A 7750-nucleotide genomic window follows, 5' to 3' on the forward strand; every position below is an offset into this window, starting at 1 on the left:
CGTTGAGGATGATGTTAGCTGAAGGCTTCTCATAGATGGCTTTTATGATGTTTAAGTAAGTTCCTTCTATCCCGACTTTCTCTAGAGTCTTTATTAAGAAGGGATGCTGTATTTTGTCAAATGCTTTTTCTGCATCTATAGACAGGATCATATGGTTTTTATCTTTTCTTTTGTTGATGTGATGTATCACATTGATTGATTTGAGAATGTTGAACCAGCCCTGTAGCCCAGGAATGAGTCCCACTTGATCTTGGTGGATGATTCTTTTTATGTGCTGCTGGATTCGATTGCAAGGATCTTGTTGAGGATTTTTGCATCCGTAATCATCAAGGATATTGTGACACCACCAGTTTTTGATCCCATTTTTTCTGCAGTGTAGTCAAGAGCTCACCTTGGATATAGGTACACATTCTTGCTAACACACTGCATATGAGAGATCCCCTCCCACATATGACATCACCAGTCTACAACTGTCCCCCATGTTAATGCCTTCCTGTCTGCTTCTCAGGCCTTCTTATGTATTTTCTTCCAAATTTTTATTTAAATTCAGGTTAGTTGACACATGGTGTAGTATTGGTTTCAGGAGTACAATTTAGTGATTCATCACTTTCATATAAAACCCAGTGCTTATCATAAGTGCCCCCCTTAACGCCCATCACAGTTTATCCCATATCCCACCCACCTACCCTTCAGCAACCCTCAATTTGTTCTCTATTGTTAAGAGTCTCTCTGAATGCTGACAAAAACTGAGGACTGATGGATATGGGGGGGAGGGGGGATGGGCATGGAGGAGGGCACTTGTGGGGAAGAGCACTGGGTGTTATGTGGAAACTAATTTGACAATAAACTATTTGTAAAAAAAAAAAAAAAAGTCTCTCATAGTTTGCTTCCCTCTCCTTTTTTCCCTTTCTCATATATTCATCTGTTTTGTTTCCTACATTCCACATCTGAGTGAAATCACATGATACTTGTCTTTCTATGACTGATTATTTCTCTTAGCATAGTACACTCTAGCTCCATCCACATCATTGCAAATGGCAAGATTTCATTTATTTTTTTAAAGATTTCATTTCTTTTGATATATATAATCTTCTTTATCCATTCTTCAGCCAATGGACAGTTGGGCTCTTTCCATACTTGACTATTAGTGATAATGATGGTGTAAACATTGGGGTGCATGTATCCCTTTGCATTTGTCTTTTTGGGTTTTTTCAATTTTCAGTTTTTAAAGTTTTTATTTTGAGAGAGAGAGAGGGCAGAAAGAGGCAGAGAGGGAGAGACAGACTCCTAAGCAGGCTTCATGGTGTCAGCATGGATCCTGATGTGGCTCCATGAAATCATGACCTGAGCCGAAGTCAAGAGTTGGATGCTTACCTGTCTGAGCCACACAGGCACCCCTTGAATCTGTATTTTTGTATCCTTGAGTACCTAGTAGTGCAATTGCAGGATTAGAGGGTAGTTTTTTTTTTTTTTTTTTTTAAAATTTTGGGGCACCTCCAGTTTTGGTTTTCCAGAATGGCTGCACCAGTTTGCATTCCCACCAACACTTTAAGATGGTTCTCCTTTCTCTGCATTCTTGCCAACATCTGTTGTTTTCTGTGTTGTTAATTTTAGTCAAACTACCTTTAACTGCTCTCCTTGTCTTTTCCACTCTCCTCTTTATCACTACATGTTTCCCTTCATATCAAATTATAAAATAAATACAGCACTCGATTCATACTACCACTGATTCTTTCTGTGACTATAGGCAGTGCCTGGTCCATGCTGGGTCTTGATTTCTCATTCTGAAGGTGATTCCACCCAACTCACAGAATTTTGGTAAAGACTAACTGACACAGCATGTCTAGTGTTTCTAGTGTAGTGACAGAACATAGTAGGGGCTCCAGCAATGGTGATCCCTCTCCCTCCTTAATCATCTCTTTTCCTCTCTTCCATTGGATTTCCTAATTCTCTTTTCCTTCCTCTCCACAGGTTGGCTTCTTCAAACGTCACTATAAGGAAATGATGGAGGAAGCAAATGGACAGACTGTCCCAGAAACTGGGACATCAGACCCACAAGTTGCCCAGTAAAAAGCTACCTCCTATTCTCCCTTGGGCCTGTTCTCTTCTGAGAGGTTTCCTGACCCTCTTACTCTCACCTAAGGTAGGCCAGCAGGGGGAGGAATGGTCCATGTGAGGGAGGCCAGGATCAGGTTGCTTTCTCCCTTTGGGAAGATGCATTGTGTTCCCCAAAGTGCTTGCCTGGGAAAGGCTATTTGTTTTGTCAAGGCTGCAACTGGAAATCCCAGAACAGGATCTTCACCATGCCCCTGGGTGGACTTGATTTTGATATCTACCTAGAAATACATGAACAATAGCCTCAGGCTCCATCTCTCTTCCTTCTTTAGCCATGAATGATCTTTCTAAATTGCAGTACAAAACAAGCCACAATCCTCATCTATCTTTGGTGGCTCCCTATTAACACAGGATAACACCTGAACGTTCCAACTTGATGTTAGGAATTCAGCTGAATTCCTAGAAAGTGGACTTTCATGTACATACCCTGAGTTGCTCTGTGCCTTCCTATCATCCTCATTTCTAGTAAATACTGTCAGTGTCAGCTCTTTGTTTCAGGAATTTCAGTCCTGATTTTGAAATCGAATTGGGAATAAAATGTCTACACATTGGAATTTGTAAACATGGCTTTGAGCTTTTTTCAGCATTGCTGACTGAGAGGGAGAAGTAGAAACCCAGCAGGGGTATTGCCCCAATGTCACTCTGGCTCAAATAGCTTCAGCATCTCTCAAGAGATCAAGAGGCTCAGGATACCTCCATTTTTTGAGGTTCCAAATATGGCAAATGAAGAACTGCTGAAACATAACTATAAAAAGTGTGTATTTTAAATGTTTATATTAATAAATTAACACAATGCACAAAAACAATGCACATAACTTCATTGGAAAATATGTGAAAGGTCTAAAATTAAGGCCTTTTAAGGATGTGAGTCCTATATAGTGATAAACCCATGGTGTCCCCTTACCATGGTGGACAATGGACAGCCCTGAAGTCTGGGGCCAGGACAAGTACATTAAATAGAGTACGTTAAATAAATTGAGGTAACTTGAATTCTTAATCTACTCACTTGATTCTCCAATCTGTCACTGATGGGAAGCTAATGGGGCTGTGGCAGAGACATGAAACATGGGCTTACCTGGAAAGTCATTAGAGTGGACTAACACACAGGTGTTTCTTACAAATCCTAGGATGCAGTGAAGAGGACATTGTTTTCATATGGTAAGTGATTGCAGGGCACTCTGAAGTCCTATATCAGAGACCTGCTGCCTCAAATAAGGCCATTCTTACTATTATGACATCAATCTTAGCATAAAGTACAAAGTGGTGCATGGCACTGATCTGGGGGTCAACACATAGCAAGCCATTCCCTGCCCTGGAGAGATCCCATTGCTGTTGCCACTCCCTAGGTGTTTGAAGCATGTGGATGTTTGAATTAGAAACACAGAAGGGTGAGGCAGTTGATGAGTGATTTAGGGGAAGCTGGAAAATAGCCCTTCATAGAAATCCTTTCCATGAATAGACTCTCATGAAAATCTTGCCATATGTGTTCCTAAAGGTTGTCCATGGACTCCAAGCACTCCAGTGGGCTCTTGTCTAAAATGAAGGCAGCAGATGTTATTTTCACATTTTTTTCTCTTCATATTATTGCTTACATTCATTTTATTTGCATTTTTTTTCAAAGTTGCCATTGTGTTGTGTTATATCCCCAGATCACAAAAATGGATCAATGGCTCAAAATTTTTTCTTTGAAGCATAAAAGTTGTGATTAAAAAAAAGTAAATTGCTGCAACTTAGAATAATATCATCAAAATCAGTATTGAATTATGTTCTAGTACACATTTAGTATAGAGATGTGTGAATGGTTGGATGAGTGGTTCTGAGTCAAAATTTAAATATATCTAGAATATATTATGCCATTGGAACTGGATTTTATTGGATCACATATCTTTTTTCCTAGGGTGTTGTCCATTATGAAACTTTGTCAAATCTCATAAAGCTATCAAAGCTTTTGTGTCATTTTCACACATGACATTATGACCTCTCAGGTAAGGCAACAAAGATTTCTTAGAATGACTGCAACATATTTCTTTCCCATTCCAAGGCAATGATTTTATCATTAAATACAGAGAAGACAGCAAAACTACAGTGGCACAAATCAAAGTTGCTCTTATAGCAAAAGTATGTACAAGTCCCATAATTCCCAAGAAGCTAATAAAAGCAGCAGCAATGAAGTTAATGTCTATGCTGGAAGGTTGCTCTCGGCTGTAAGTAATGGGGGGGGGGGGCAATCAAAAAGCCTTCCCACATGAGGTCCAGATATAGTCACTGGTTAATTCAGTTGCTCGATGATGACACTTAGATGCAACCATCTTGTGATACTTTTGTCTCATCATTCCAAGATGGCTACCATAGCTTCAGGGATTTTTGTCATTGGATAATAGTGCCCAAAAGCAAGAGGAGCAGTTTTTGGAGGAGGTTATCAAGAGGACATGGCCATTGGTTGGCCTCAGGTATATAGAGGTTTCTTACCCCTGCTCTGTCCTTGGAATGTATACTCTGTCCACCATTCCCACAGTGGGAGCCATTTTGAAAGACACAGCCCTGAAAGAACAATGCATTATTGAGTCTATCTGGATGGTATATGTGCCTGAACTTAGTTAAGGCCTCTATATAAACCTAAGATTCTGGTGGGCCAGTGTAAAGATCTACTTTTCTTGCAGTTGCCCAAGTCAAGCCTCTTATTTCCCTCACTTATTAACCCTGCTATCTACCAATCTGGAGTGGCCTGGCTCTTTCTGTCTGCCTCCAGTATGGGAGCTGGTTTCAAATTTCATCCTGGGAATACCTGAGGTTGCAAAACAACAACTTGCTGGCCACCAGGAGACTGAAAAATGGGTCTTGGGAGTTGTTAATGACCTTTATGTGGGGAGGGATGAGCCGTAGGTCAGATACTTGTGGACCACTGCAGGAGTGCAGGGATGTCCCCTAAATGGTGACTGGTCTGATGCTCTTGTTTGGGAGACTGTGCAGAGTACAGTGCAGAAGAGAACGGAAACGCACTGCTGCATAGTGGGCTGACTTCTACTGTGAGCTGGCTATTTGTGCCCAACTAGAGGCTGAAACTTGTGTTATAAAGTTGGAAGAAGAGCTGAGGTTAGAGAAAGATGGGTAGGTTTCCACTACTCTGCTGGCTTTGAGGGCTGGAAGACAGGGTGCAAGAGCAGAATAATTAGTTGGAGAGGCTAGCATTCTTCTTTGGAAACTAGGAGATGGCAAGCTGCTATCGAGTAAGGTCCAAGGGCTTATGACAAAGCCTGATTGGGACATTAAAAGGTGGAATACCTGGGAAAATGAGGAAAGTGAGGAGGCTGATGTGATGATGGTTGGCAGTGAAATGAATGAAACACTTGGTGCTGTTTGACCCTTAATACACAGGAAAGCAAAATCAGAGCAACAGTAATCCCAGCCAGTGGGACAGCCCCCAGTTCAGAAAACGTTCATGATGAGAGAATATACTTCCCCTAAGCTTATTGATATAGCTGCCAAGTTCAGGGAAAGCCCAGGGAGAGTATCCTGGCATGGTTACTGCAGCTATAGGATATGGTGGGTGATGACAGAGAAAATGAGCAACAACAACACACTCCCAGCCTTCCAGCCATGCTGGCATGGTGCTCAGGGGTTTAAAGTTACTCATTCCCTCATAGATTGGATTATTCTAGTCTGCAGGGAGGCTTGGCCAAATGAGAGGGAGTCTCCTTAGGCATTTGGGACCCTGGTAACCTATAGATCTATAAGGAGTTACAACAAATTCTTAAGGAGTTTGGAATGAGACAGGTTTTGTTTTTTTTTTTTTAGTTTATTGTCATGTTGGTTTCCATACAACACCCAGTGCTCATCCCAACAAGTGCCCTCCTCCGTGCCTATCACCCCCCTTCCCCTCTCCCCCATACCCATCATTCCTAGTTTGTTCTCAACATTCAAGAGTCTCTCATGGTTTGCCTCCCTTCCTCTCCCCCCATTCTCCCCCTTCTCCCCCATGGTCCTCCGTTAAGTTCCTCCTAATCCTCAAAAAATTAACAGTAGAACTCCCCTATGACCCAGCAATAGCACTGCTAGGAATTTACCCAAGGGATACAAGAGTGCTGATGCATAGGGGCACATGTACCCCAATGTTCATAGCAGCACTCTCAACAATAGCTAAAACATGGAAAGAGCCTGGCCATGTGTAGCAACATGGATGGAACTTGAGGGTGTTATGCTGAGTGAAATAAGTCAGGCAGAGAAGGACAGATACCATATGTTTGCATGGACAGGTTGTTTTTGAAAGCCCTGATTCGGTGACATTCACTGCAGGAATGAAAACCAAGATAACACAGTCTACCCTCAAAATCTGCTATGGGACACTGATATCCATGCTGAGCCCAGTCATAAGATGAGACATTTTGATAATGGTGGACAATCTATTGCTGATCTGGGGAAAACTGACAAATCCTGGAAACATGTACAGGCTATGGGAAAGACCCAAGACAGAGAGGAACTCAAAAAGCAAAAAGACTATCCCAATATAACCATAAGGGGTCTAATAAAAATAACCCAAAAGCGAATGTGTTTTGATCTCATTGCTGCTAGGACCACATCTGAAAAGAGAGACTGGAAACCTCAGGAAACCTCATACTGTGCCTTAAAACCTGAACACCAGTTAAGACCTGTCCCACCTGCCCCTACCAGAAGTCCTGGCTGCTCCAGTAGAGTCCTCGGAATATTGTCCTATTCAGAGTTGGTGCCTCCTATTCTCCAGGTATAGGAATCAGACCAAGACTGCCTCCAGGTCAGAGCCATTGGAGGCAATTGGAGACTTCATGTTGCGCTTACAATAGTTCCCCAGAAATAAACAAAAAGTGATGGCTCTAGTTGGTACTATAGCTAAATGTATTTTGTTACATGGTAACCTTCAGGAGTTTTCTGCCCCATCTCAGCACCATTGATGGATACAGAGGACAAATCATTATGGTCAGAAATGTCTCCTTCACAATACAAATTGGACATTCTCCCCCATGAAAATATGGGGTTTAAACTCTTTTTGGTACCAGAATACAGACCGGACATTAATATCTTACAAAGTCAAACTCTGCAAACCTCCATCAGTGAATTGTGCCTCAAGATTAGAATAATCAAACCAATGCTGAGGGGAAATACCAATTAGGAAACAGTAAGTTTACTGTTCCCTTAAAGAAGTAATTGTTCCTTAAAGAATGATAACTGTTGATGACTTCTGGGAGGATGGTGGCAGAGGAAGATCCTCAGCTTACCTCATCCCATGTACATACCTATATAGTAGCCACATTAGGGTAACCAACCCAGAAAAATGACCTAAAGACTAGAAGAACAGACTTTCCACAGTTAATCATAGATAGGGGGCCACATCAAAAGGCACAGGAAGGAGGAGATACCATCTGGAAACAAACTCCCAATGAGACCAACCACAAATGGGAGGGACACTACAAGCACAGAGAATATAGAGAAGCAGATACCATACCAGGCACCCCAGGCACAGGGGACTTGCACTGGGAAGTCCCCATAACAAAGTGGGGTTCAACTTTGTTTTTCTTTTTCTTTTCAAACAGTGGGGCTTTACTCTGAGTTCTTTATTTTTTTTTACAAATAGTTTATTGTCAAATTAGTTTCCACATAACAC

At 41.7% G+C, this 7750-nt stretch overlaps 1 protein-coding gene across 1 annotated transcript in view; it reads left to right on the top strand.

Moving 5' to 3' along the window:
- Positions 1-2062, top strand: part of LOC120242254 (integrin alpha-X-like) — a 63883-nt gene extending 61821 nt beyond the window's left edge. The window contains exon 30 of the mRNA XM_039247885.1: positions 1972-2062. The gene's annotated coding sequence lies outside the window, so the exon portion shown is untranslated. The remainder of the gene's footprint in view (positions 1-1971) is intronic.
- Positions 2063-7750: the final 5688 nt, after the last annotated feature.

Source organism: Hyaena hyaena, unplaced genomic scaffold (genome assembly GCF_003009895.1).
Source record: "Hyaena hyaena isolate Hyena2069 unplaced genomic scaffold, ASM300989v1 scaffold_306, whole genome shotgun sequence".
Lineage (NCBI taxonomy): Eukaryota > Metazoa > Chordata > Mammalia > Carnivora > Hyaenidae > Hyaena > Hyaena hyaena.